The following is a 12851-nucleotide window of genomic DNA, read 5'->3' on the forward strand; positions in this document are numbered from 1 at the left end:
TGTGTGGAGCTGGGCCTCAATATTGATAGGGAATTACATACGTTTTTGTCTAATTAGGTCATTACGGTCAGGTGATCCCCTTTTGTCTGTTGGGTCTAAAGATGATAATAGTATGGATAGCTTTCTATCACACTTTTTGTGGACTGTGGAGGATGGCAATCTGTGTTCAAGATATTGCAGTGTGTAATCAATCTGATGTGAAGATTTTTTTATTGGGGTTTAGTGAGTTTGCATTTTGTTGATCTCTATTCTTTTCAATAGACAATAGTTTAGAAATTAGTAAATGACATAACGGTTATGATACAGCAGTGAGCTACTGATTTTTGTTAGGTTAGGTTTTTGGGAATTGGCTATGGCTGCTGACCATGGCCCTCACTATTGCTATGTAGTTGCAATTCATGGCTATACAGGTGAACTGATATCTTTGTTGCACGGAAAGATGTAGCATACATTAGTTGTGCATACCTAGGACAATAGATACAGGAGTTCTAGGCTAACCCAGGATGGGTGTAGAATATAATTTGGATAGGATGAAAAACTTGGTTTTAATGAAGGATATTGGAGTACTATTACTATGTGATTTTTTTTATTCTTTTGACTGGACTTAGTTTTGGACTTGGATAAATCGGGTTTAAATCATTCTTTGTGGTTTGGTTAATTGCATCAGATTTCTGTAATCAAGTAATTCCTTTTTTTTTAACACACAAGCTTTGAAGACTGTGACAACCCACCTTGATCATGATTTGGTACTGAGCACATCAGGTAGACGACATGTCCAATGAATAGTGAGTTCGAACAAAACCTATGGGCATAAATAGATCAATGGAAATGCTTTTCCTCCCAGTTTGAATGTTTACTCTATTTATCAGTAGCTGTTACATTAAAATACCTTTCGCTGAGATCATTTTAAAAGTGTGCTTGATATTTGGAAGTGGGAAGTAGTGTCATTTTAACGATTTTGCTGACGCAATTTAATACTGAGTAATGGGTTTAATGACTGTTGTACCTGAGGTAATGTTTTAACCGCTTTAAGAGGGTTTTGCCAGCGAATTAGTTGTGTTGGCCTATTGGCTGGTTCAAACATGTTGGTTGTTAAGGTTAATAATGACTGGTGCAACTGCTATTTAAGCAGTGTTTGTGAGAGGCTCCTTGCCCTTCATTCAGTGGGAGATGCTGGACAGTGAAGGACATATTCGCTCTCTTTGTGAATGGCCTTTAGTATATGAAGATTTTGCTTATGTGTTTCACTTATCTTGTAAACTTTGATCTTGATGTCATCTTATTTTCTTCAGAAATCGTTACACCAAATCATGGGAGTATGGAGAAAATAACTTCCAAGTTGAATCCACCAGCGTGTAATTCGATTTATGAATGGAAGATTAGAAGTTTTTGGTATGTGTATATTTTGTATTTTTTCGGATTTCTTCACTTGCATGACTGAGTTAGTCTTCAACATGCACACTTGAAGTGAGGTTTTATATTGTTTACTCTATAGTTGTTATGGTCATTGTGGTGCTTTTGGGCTCTTGCAACTAATGCTATTTTTTCTTTGCACCTTTAAATGGATGATACAACTAGGAATATATTAATTTGGCTTTGACTTATCGCTTTTACATTGTTACATTTGCTTTTTTTCGAATGCTGATATGAGTATTTGAAAGTGAGAATTCAGAGTTTCCTTTTTATGATAGTTTTTTAAATCTGCTCTGGAAGTTTTTGTTAATCAGTCTCTGGCTGATCTGTAATTAGGATCTAGAAGTTTTGCATTTTAAAGATATGAATTTAGTTTGCTCTGCATTTGCTTCTCTATGCAATGAGTTGTAAAAAGTTGAAAAAGTGTCTTGCCAATAAATGTACTCATTGTCTTCTCCTCGAGCTGTACAAGTTGCTAAATATATTTCTATTTACAAATTTCAGAGCTCCATGTGCCCACGAGCAAGAGGAATGGGGGACTTGAGCTAGAAATATATCTCAGAGATAGGAAGAACACGTTCTCCGTATTTATTTTTACTGTTATGGGGAACTGAAACCTTGCGTTTTAATCTATATAAAAACAATATGTCTTACATTTTTCACTAGAGGCTATCTGAGAAAACCTCTGCATTAGAAACTATGTCCTTTTCAGGGCAGAAGAGGCAGCTAGACTAAAGCCATCGGCACTTACATAAAAATGAAGTCTCTCTGGACACGTTTCTAGACTCTTATAAACCTCCATGAACAAAGTGTTTACCACGGATTCATACACTGTGCACTTATTGTTGTTCCACCTGTATAATGATGTATAAGAGTAATGTTCATTGATACATATACTTGACTGTTATAATATGTAAACCCTGCAAAGTTCAGGTGATCTTGGGCCGACCTAGAATTGCTAAAGCGATGATATAGCCCGGCTAGCCACTCCTCTTCCTTCCCTTCCCTTTTCTCTTCTCCCCAGTCTTTCTCTTTCTCTTGCCTGTCCTTTTTTCTCCTATCACTGATCACTTGGGTTAATCTCATGTCATCTACAAAGGCGCCTTCCCGTCACTTTATGACTACTTATGTAAAACGTTGCTTTGGTGCTTACCCTGAGTTAAGCTTTCTGTATTCCTTGTGAAAACCAATAAAGTATTTTGAAATGAAAAAAAAAGGAAGAACAATCTGATGAACTCTTAAATGCCATGCCTGGTCTCCATACGATCATCTGTAACCCCGATAATTTATGTTAACTGTATCCTTTCTTACAATTGGAGCAATTGCATTCCTCACAAAAAAAGGAAACAAGTGATTTCTCAAAGTTGTTTCAATGACTGCACCCATGCAGGCTTCTGGAGCGGTTACATTCTGATGCGGACTTTGGCTGCTTCAATATACAGCCTGCGTTACAGTAGATCAGTTTGGCTCTAATTATAATTAATAATGAAAGTGGCCCAATGTCTGCCATGCAAGAGGAATTTACCCCTGCTCTTCAATCTCACATGATAGTTAAAGAGAAAAATGTTGCCATTGAGTACTCCTAATGTTTCTGCATTACCTTTGGAAGCTAGGCAGTCCGTATTTATATTAAATCTATTTTGTTAGGTTGCACATATGGATAAAAAAAGTGCTTATTGAAGAAATTAAATTCAAATTAACTTTATTTTGGCTGTCAAAGTTATAAAAGTGCAATCAAAATACATTATATTATTCAAGCAGTAGACTTGGAATAAAACAACAGCTTAAATACATCACCCAATTAATTGACTTTATGTTTAGACTTTAATTTTAGAAGCAGGTCTTACAGGATTATTTAGGTAGCTATAAGCATGCAACGTGATGCACATTTACTCTGAACACTAATTATATTAATATATATTATTTTTATACTTTCGTAAACTCAGTCTTGGTATTCAGACAAGAAACATGTGACTGAACACTAAGCCAAGTGCTGTCATTCCTTGGACCAACTCAAATTATTTGCTTGGGAATAAAGTTTGGAGCAGGTTTGTAATCAGGATTGAATTTTCGAATGGGCTACCTGGAAAAAAGATTTGATTTTGTGTGTGGTTATCAAAGGATTGCTCCAGATATATGACATGGTGGACCTCTAGCTATGCTGAAGTAACGAGTGAAGCAAAGAGGTTTAGGAGAAATATAGTCACACTGAAAATATTACCCATTGTCAAATAAGAGACTACTTCCTTTGTTGTACGTGGCTGAAAACTAATCTATAGAGTGGCTATGTGGGAAGTGTTTTGATATCGTGCATGAGGTCTCGAGGGGTGCTCCAACCTTTTCTGCAAACTTGTGGCACTTCACAATTTTTCTATGAGTGAAGCACAACAATGTAAAAGTCAAAACACTGGATTTGAATACAACTGCAGTCTATTGAGTAGCTAACCCAATGGCTGGTTGGTGGGGTGTTAATTTTTGGTCAAGACGAAGTCGTACTGGGCGTGACAGGATTAGGGGCCGGAGCTACATATGATTTAGTTACTCTCGTTTAGGATGGCTTTTAACAGTTACTCTACCAGCAAGAAGGATAGAAATTGACCCTGGACTCTTGACTACCTCGTGTTGGAATCATTTTAAATGGTGGCTGCATCCCAGTATCAGTAGTCAATAAATAGAAAAGATACAGTGGTTAGAACACTCTTTCAGCTTTGTAAAGAAGCGGTAACAAGATAAATATTTATTCTGGTTCCAGCATAACACCCTAGCAGCTGTTGCCTCCAGCTCATTCTCTGTACAAGTCCTGCTATCCTTGTTTTCACTTTATTACTATAGATCTATTGGAATTCAAGCAAACAAAACCAATATACACATCTTCAATCCTTAACAAAACAAAAACAAGATTAGGCAAAAAAGAAAGAAGAATTGTTAAAAATAATTAAGATTCAGAAAAACAAGAACAAAAATAAACAGTTGAGTACTACTATGAAAACTAGTAATGTCCTCATTCAACTGAAAGGGTCGACAGAATTCCAAATGTTAAACAAGAACATATATTTAGTCTCTATCACATGGTAAACAAAGCCCACTCTAATTCAGCCCTGTAAAACTCAAAGAGGTGTTTCTGTACCACACTGAACTTGGTTTTAATTCATTAGTGCATTCTAATCCTAAATATAGCAATCAACTTCTCTGTTTTCCCTAGTTTTTGACTATGTTGGAATTCAAATTGCCATTACATTTTGCCATTTTTTCAAAATGTCACACTTTACTATCACTTACCCTGGTTGCATTGGTCAATATTTTTTGTTTCTGAAATGAAACGTTAAACTTATTCTTGCACTTGCCCATCTTTTCTTTGTTTTTTTTCATGATCCAATCACTTTTGCCTAAATTCACTTCCTTCACTCCATGTCTGTGATCATCATAATCTTCATATTGATTCTAAGTGTTAAGAAAGTTCCCCTTAACCATATCCATAGATGTTGCCCTTTGTCATGTGTTTCATCCACACAAGAATGTCTGTAGTAAATAGATCTCTCCTTTTTAACACTTTAAAGGGCTAGGACTGGTCACAGTAGGAGAATTGCAATATTCTCACAGCAGTTTCATGACTTCACTCTTCTAATCTTTTGAGTTACTAAAAGCCATTTAGATGTTGCCCAGCAACATACTATTAAAATGGTAAACTGCGCCATTTCCACATAGATGATAAAAACAAGTATGTTTTGCCATAATACTATTACTTTTCAAGAAACACTGCAGAGTATCACACACAAAGTGTGGACCATTATCATTCAGAAGTGATTGTGAGATTCCTTCATGTTAAAAAGTGTCACCCAAAAAACGTATAATTGCGCGGGAATCTACTTTATCAACTACTCCTACTTCCAGCCACTTGAAAAACAAATCTAGTAATACTCTTGCAAACATTGCTGTCCCCCTTTCATTTGGGATGGGACCTAAAATGTCTATGGCCAAGGCTTCATACTATTCATCTGAAAAATCTAGAGGAGCTAATGGTGGTTTTTGAGTGACTTGAGTCTTGCAAGCATTAGAACATTCAAAACAATTGCATACGCTTCTTTCTGACTCAGAATCTATACCAAGCCACCAGTACTGTGATTTTATCATTCTTTTATTCTTCATGATCTCTACATGACTTTAGGCGATTATCGATTGCAGCTAGAAAATAATTTCCCCAGGTATCTGTAGTAGAGCCAACCTTGGACAAATGGTCTCTACTTAGGAAGTCTGCTACTTTTTCAAACCTGGAAAATATTGTACATTGTATATGCAGTTCAATCAAACTTAATGATATCCTTGTCAAGCATGGTGTGGGGCTTTAATAGTACCTGCTGTTGTCAGAATTTTGGCTAGTGTTTTATGATTTGTACAGGTGAGGAATTCTGACCCCCCTTTATACTGGCTGAATTTTGCTTCTCTTCTTCTTTCCACTACCAAACGTTTCTCTTCTTCTGAAGAAAGAGAATGTGAGGCAAATGAACTGATGACTTCTGCACCATTTTCTTCTATCTGGGATAGCACAGCCACATAACCCTCATCACTGGCATCCGTTGTAATGTGATCAAACCCTTGCAAGGGAAAAGCTTTAAAAATATCTTCTTTTATGCATTGAAAGTATTTCTGGCAATTGGTAGACATCTAAAATTTAGTAGACATTTTTAGCAATCGTCTAATTTCAAAATCTTAAGCGATAAAATCCTTGAGGAATTTTGAATAAAACTCAGGAAGACCTAGGAATGATCTCATTTCATCTTTAGAAGTTGGGGAACAAGCACTTCAAGCTGCTTCAAGTAGCTCTTTTTACTGTAGTATCTCCACCCTACATATCTCATGATCTAAGTAAACTACAGAGTTCTGAGCAAACGTACATTTCTTGAACTTCGCAATAAGACGTTTGTCATCCAACATTTTCACTACCTTCTTAACTCTCTGCTCCTGCCAAGGACTAAAATGGCATCTTGGAAAAACATGCATCTTCATATCTTTCAGAAATCTGGTACATCGTGTCAACCAAAATGGTGAGATTTAGATTTTGCACATCAACACACAATTTTGGTTTGCTGTTCGCTCATCTTACTGCAACCAAAGGGGCCATCCATTAACTCTGCTTTAATGCTTTCAATGATGTTACACTTCAACAACTTATGCAACTCTGCCTTAACTTCTTCTCTGACACTGAAAGGCATGTGCTATACTTTACGTGATACAGGTTTTGCATCCTGTAAATATTATTTTGTGTTGAAAACCATGCAATTAACTAACTTATCCAGAGAGTACTCTATGAAGCTCATTTCAAACCTGCTGTGGAAAGAAATCATTATTGTTTAGGTTGTCTAAAGTGTTAGCATTTATTATTTATAAATTCCTTGGGTCAACCCAACCTAGGAAAGAAAACCTAACACTGCTACAAATTACCTTCACATACTTCCTCTGAATTCCCATTTCCCTGTACAATAACCAACCATAGGTATGGGTTTACATGTAAAAGTCTTAGGACTAATGCTTGAATGTATTACATCTTTTCTTAAAACACTTTCAAATTTCTTAATCCATACCGACTGCTTGAATAGGAGGGAACCAATCGCCGGTACAATAACATGGGTACACCATACAGAGTAACTGAACACGAGTTCTTCCTTGAATTTGTGTGGAGACCGAATATATTAAATTCAGCTTTAGTGCTTGGTACACATAAGAGATCGTTCTTCTCACATGGCTGAATTGTTAACACACTTTCCTGCACACTCTGGTAAAGTACCCAACAAATCTGCACTTAGGGCAGCATTGTTTTATTAGACAACGCTGTCATATGCAAGATGGTCTTTACCGCTGCATCTGTAACAACTTCTTTCTTATGGTTTTTCCTCATGTTTACTTGGCTTAGTCTTTTGTTTAAACTTCTGTGTAGTGGCTGCACCACTGTCTGTACTTTTTGTAAGATAAGTTATCTTATACACTGCATCTTTTTTTCTCCAAATTAGGTAACTGCTTTAGAGCATGGTTTAGAAAATGTATTATTTTTACAATGTACAATGCATCTGTAAGAATAGTATCTTCAATTTCCCACAATGTTTCCTCACTCCAGAATCGTTAGTGTGCATTACAATTTGATCTCCTATGACATTGTCATAAAGGTCACGAATTTGCAAGGGATAGCTTTTTTTTTATTTCTGATACACTGTCATCTATATATTCTTGGATTACTTGGTACAGTTGAAACATTTGAATCTATTAAAGTCTAAGGTTGCGGAGCTTAAAGCCATCATTTGCCAATTGACAAACGTAGTTAAACAACTAGTAGAGAACAAAGGTGCTCATGAATCTATTAGTCAGATGAATTTAAGGCTACAAGCCAGATATAAAACCGAACAGCAAAAGAGAATTCCTTTGGCCCATACTAGTATACGGCTAGCCATAAGGACGTCCCCGAACCCTCAGAGGAAATCGGGTGGTCTTTAACAGACGCCTAAACCGGTAGCTACTTCTAGTAACACTACCTCACTGGCTAATACTTGCTCAGGGCATTCACATGGAACTACCCAAAGCACTATGCAGCCCATCAAATGTGGGTACCAAAAATGAGCTACAAGATGCAATATAGGCAAAAACCTGGGAGTACATAAAATCCTAATGATCATGGTTTCAAAACTACCCTTACATGTGAGGTACGAATCAGAAGATTCCCTTATTAACAAAGCAATACATTGGATAAGGCATCTCAGAGGATGTAGATAGGTAATTCGAGATGACATCTTGAGGGCAAGAAGGATTCCCTTTGATGCTCATGACATGACTGAACTATGCTCGAGCGCCCATGAAATAGGCGACAACTGACAACCTGATAGCCCTCAATAAGAGAATTAGCCCCCAAATAACTTTCAGTTCAAATACTACAGGCCAGGATGTGTTCTAAAGGTTTTTATGCAGACTACTAGAGAGGCCCCGCTATCATCTTTGGGCGAGGTAGATTGACTTGAGGTGTCCTGGCAATCTCCTATTCAAGTTACACACCCAGTCACATCAAATCTCAATACTGAGTCACTGGCTGAATATATCATGTATACCACAACTGTCCAGTGCCATTGTGAGCCCGTATCCAGTATACAGCCATCTACTGACTATCAGAAAGTAGATGGTCTTAGCCACCATAACTAAGTTTACTGGAGGTCAATGGTGATAAGTCTAATGATTTTCAAATGACAGGTAAACTTGGCACTACATTTACACAACTTGAAAAGCTCTCTGCTTTTGAGAATATTACAAATAAAGAACATAGGGCCCACAAGAATACTGTAAGAATAGAACTTAGTGCAAGGGTGTCTTCGCAGACAAAAATACTATCTTTGGATGTGGCAGGCCTCCGTTCGAAAATGGTTCAACCCGATTGGAAATTGTTCGTAGAAGTGCATCATATATGGTTACTACAGGATACCTGGTGTACAGCCCCAATGTATACAAGTGGTTATTTAAATGTCTGCATTCCTGCTTTACCAAGTAAAAGATTAAGAGCCTTGAGAGGCCTACCCACTTGGGTTAGTTCTTCTCTTGCAAGTAAAGTTACCTGGCTGAATATAGATTGCCCAGACATACATTAACATACATACATTCTGTTAACTTACAAGAAGAATTTCCAGGTCGTTTTTTTAACATATACTCAAGAGGGGTGACTGCATGTAAAACAGAGCAAGTGCTGGAGGAATACCTAGAGTATCGGCACCCACAATAGCATTTTAATTTGAGAGGGGACTTCAGCACAACCTTAAAGTCCTTTTACAGATGATACCCAGCTTGGCCACAAAGAGAATAAAATCTGGGGAGTTCCTAGTTCAGAAATTTCTCCAATAAAGATAAGGACTCAGCAGCTAGTCAATTGAAGAGTCTTTCAATTGAACTAAAGGGTTAGAACAAACAATGGACAGACTACGTCAGATGCCAGAAGGAAGGACATATTTAATAAACCCAACTCACCAAGCCACATTGATTACATCTTGGTAGATCTAAAGCTGTGGCCATTGGTAGAAGACATGATCGTTACACACAAGGAGGAAAGTAACCACAATACATTATCGCTCTCCATACAATTATTCTGTGGTAACAACACATTGGGTAATTATCCCTTAGTCTCAACATATGGGCTTAAAACTGCATCTGACATGCGCCATTTAAAATGGTGACAAATAATTGCCAGCCTAGACATCCTCTTTGCTTTTGCCCAGGAACTGCAGTCTCTGTTAGATATGATCTCTCAAGTAACCGATATGGGAGAGCTCACTAAGGATCTTGATACTCTTCATGGCGCCTTCTTTGTCCGTGTTCTGGCATCTTTTACAATTCCCCCAAGGAAGTCCAGTGGCAAAGAGCATAAACCTTCTACCTGGTATAATGGGGATGTCGTAGACTAATGGGCTGGCTGGTTCGAGCCACTAAGGCTAAAGACAAGGTCCAAACTAATATTTGTAGGAAGCTATACAAACTATCTTTGAGTTATGCAAAACGGGCCTAGGAGTAACAAAGGTTGCAGGACCTTAAAGAGGCTTCTGTAGCCAAAGACCGTACTAGGTTTTGGGCATTAGTATCGAATGGTGGCAATCCTACAGCTATGGATCCATATCATGTTTCTTCATTCAAGTATTCGGACCACTTTAGGAAGCTCTATCACGATAATACCTCTAGTTTAGATGAAGACACAGTAATAACCACCCTTCCCACGATTGCAGAGTCTAGGTTTGACATCTCAGGTGTCTTAAATTCATTTAAAGCAGTGACACGGGGTAGGGCCCCTGGGTCCGACGGTATACCAACTGATAATTGCAGTAAGCAACCCTAATTTGTTAGCAACTTCTGGAAGAGGTATTCCTTTTAACATCCCAATCACAGCAATGTGCAGGACTTACATTTGGACAAGAAAACTCTAGCTATTTTTTTTTCCTGCAATGGCTACTCGACACGTGTGTTTCCTGAAGTCATCACCTTCAATTTGTATCTGCCTTTGTCAAGCCTCTTAATGACCCGGGCAGATATTTTTTAATGGCCTTCCTGTTAAATGGCATAGTTTACATGTTTTGGAGATTTGTCTTTACTCTTTTCTTAAATCAGTACTATGAAAGTAAATGGAAACTTACTATGCACTTAAAATGATGTTTCATGCCACATAACAACCTTTTTTTTATCTGACTTGTTTGATCCTCCACTCCTTGATGTTCCTACCACAATACTGTTTCTTTTAATATCAATCTCAGAAGACTGGCTTCTACTATGTAAGTGCAGATTTGCAACTTAGAGGGTTCAGCTGTAAGGCAGTAGAAAAACCAGTGCATCCATAAATTATAGAAAGAGGTGTAACTAATAAAGTCTGTCCGACTATTCATCGTCTGGGTCTCACTTTCATTGGTGTGGTTTAGAAGATTTCATTGGTGTGCTGATCCAATTTTCTTCCTTGTAACTTGCCTTTATCATGTAGTTGGGCCTCAAATAAAATATTAAAATGCCAACATTTTGGAAGGAAAAGAGGAGCACACATTTCAACAACTGAAAAGTCCATTTAGCCCAAGTCAAGTCCATAAGAGTAACAAACAAGGAGAGCAACAGGTCTAGCAAAGTAGTAAATGCTTCTTTGAGGTAATGCAGCTTAATACAGGGAGTTACACCTCGGTGAAAGTACTCTACTTAGGTGTGAAACTTTGCCATGAACAAGCACTTATAAAAGACATTTTGAAACTTTAAAAAATATAGTTTTTTTTCCAGGGAATACAAAAACTGCCCTTGCAGCCATGAAGTTATTGCCATTGTTGTGATCCTCTGTACACAAAAATGGAAGCATAAATTACTTACCTTATACACAGCACCACAAGGTTGTGGCTTACTAACTTCAAGTACAAACAGCTTATCTATAAGTTTTTAGCACTACTTCAGGTCAATCTAGAATATTCACTTCATACCTTCCTCCCCACACACTTTTTCAAACTTTCGGGGGATATTTTAAATTTAAAAAAGAAACTTTTCTATGCTTACTATTGATGGAGCAAGGTTTCATACGCAAAGAGACTTGCTCGGATTCAATTTTCTCGAAATAATATACAACCTACTAATCAACATGTTTTGTATTACTAATAATTTCACCACACAACATTTATAGTATCTATGGGAAGCTCGTCTATGTGCTTTTACGAACAGTAACCCGAGTGTCTAAAAATGGCAGCCGAAAACGTGTGAACTCTTCTGCGCATGCGTCTACCACATGTACGTGGTGTGAAGTCTTCCGCTTTGGTGGGAATTTCTTGCAGCTTCGCACTAGTATTAAAGATGGCCGCTTCATGTCTCACATACTAAAGCACCTGCTCCTGCTTTAACTAAACTTTGTTCGTTCTGCTCAACTATTAATGATCTAGTTAAAATAAAGTAATGGGAATAGTGTAGAGATAAGTGGTATACAGTGCATTAATTTATTCTTGCATTCTAATGTGTTTCTCTTTGACTTTATGAGCTCGTATTTGGGCCTGAAGAGTGACCTGTAACACCATATTGAATCTGAACTGCTCATGAGCCAAAGAACCAAGAGTCCTCGAGCAATGGCATTGAACTAATGCCAATGACAGTCTTGCCTGCGATGCGCCTGGGAACCCGACCCAGTGAACTTCCAAAAGGAAGGGAAAGCACAAAACATTATACATTGTATATTAAATTGAAATAATATTGCTGGGGGGAATACATTAATGGGAAAGTGAATTATGGGCGGGAACATTGATCCACGTTATTAAATGGAAATGATCTCATACTGGTATGGTGTGATGACCTCTCCTTGCCTTTCTGACCAATCAAATCAGGGGAATACACAAATTCGCAACATTTGCGGGTGGTACATTGCCCTGGAAAATGGTATAACTAAGGTAGGCTTAGCTAGTTAGATTGTCCGACTTGTCACAGACCTGTCACTGACTCAACGTATGCTGGAGGAGATCGAGAGCTGAGGTGCTAGTCGAGCTCTCTGTCAGAAGAATCGGGAATTGCTGAGGGAATTGATGACCCAGTCGGGTCCAAGTGTTAGCCGCAGAGAGAGTGAGGGGTGTGACGCTGGCGTTGCACTTAGCTGAGGTCCTGTCCTGATCTGCATCTGCCCTCTCCTGATTTGCACCTGTCCTATCTTGTTGACACCGAAGTTGTCAGGAGCCTTGTTTCTTTGCCCCAGCCCGTTGCCAGGGTTGGTCTTCACACCATTCTAGGTAAATATAATCTGTGTGGTATGTCATTGTACTGTTTCCCTTTCTCAGGTAACAATGTCTAAAAGAAATCTCTTAATATTTCTACATATTAATGCATTCGTTATTATTTTCCTAATTGAAAAGGTTTTAACTGCTATTGTAGGAACTCTGACATTTAAGACTTTGCATAGATAAAGTGTTTAAAACTTTCCGAGT

At 37.9% G+C, this 12851-nt stretch overlaps 1 protein-coding gene across 4 annotated transcripts in view; it reads right to left on the bottom strand.

Annotated features, from left to right (window-relative positions):
- WDFY3 (WD repeat and FYVE domain containing 3) overlaps nucleotides 1–12851 on the bottom strand; it is a 2050643-nt gene that overhangs the window by 1878450 nt on the left and 159342 nt on the right. The window lies entirely within an intron of this gene.

The sequence above is a fragment of the Lissotriton vulgaris genome, chromosome 3_1 (assembly GCF_964263255.1).
Source record: "Lissotriton vulgaris chromosome 3_1, aLisVul1.2, whole genome shotgun sequence".
Classification (NCBI taxonomy): domain Eukaryota; kingdom Metazoa; phylum Chordata; class Amphibia; order Caudata; family Salamandridae; genus Lissotriton; species Lissotriton vulgaris.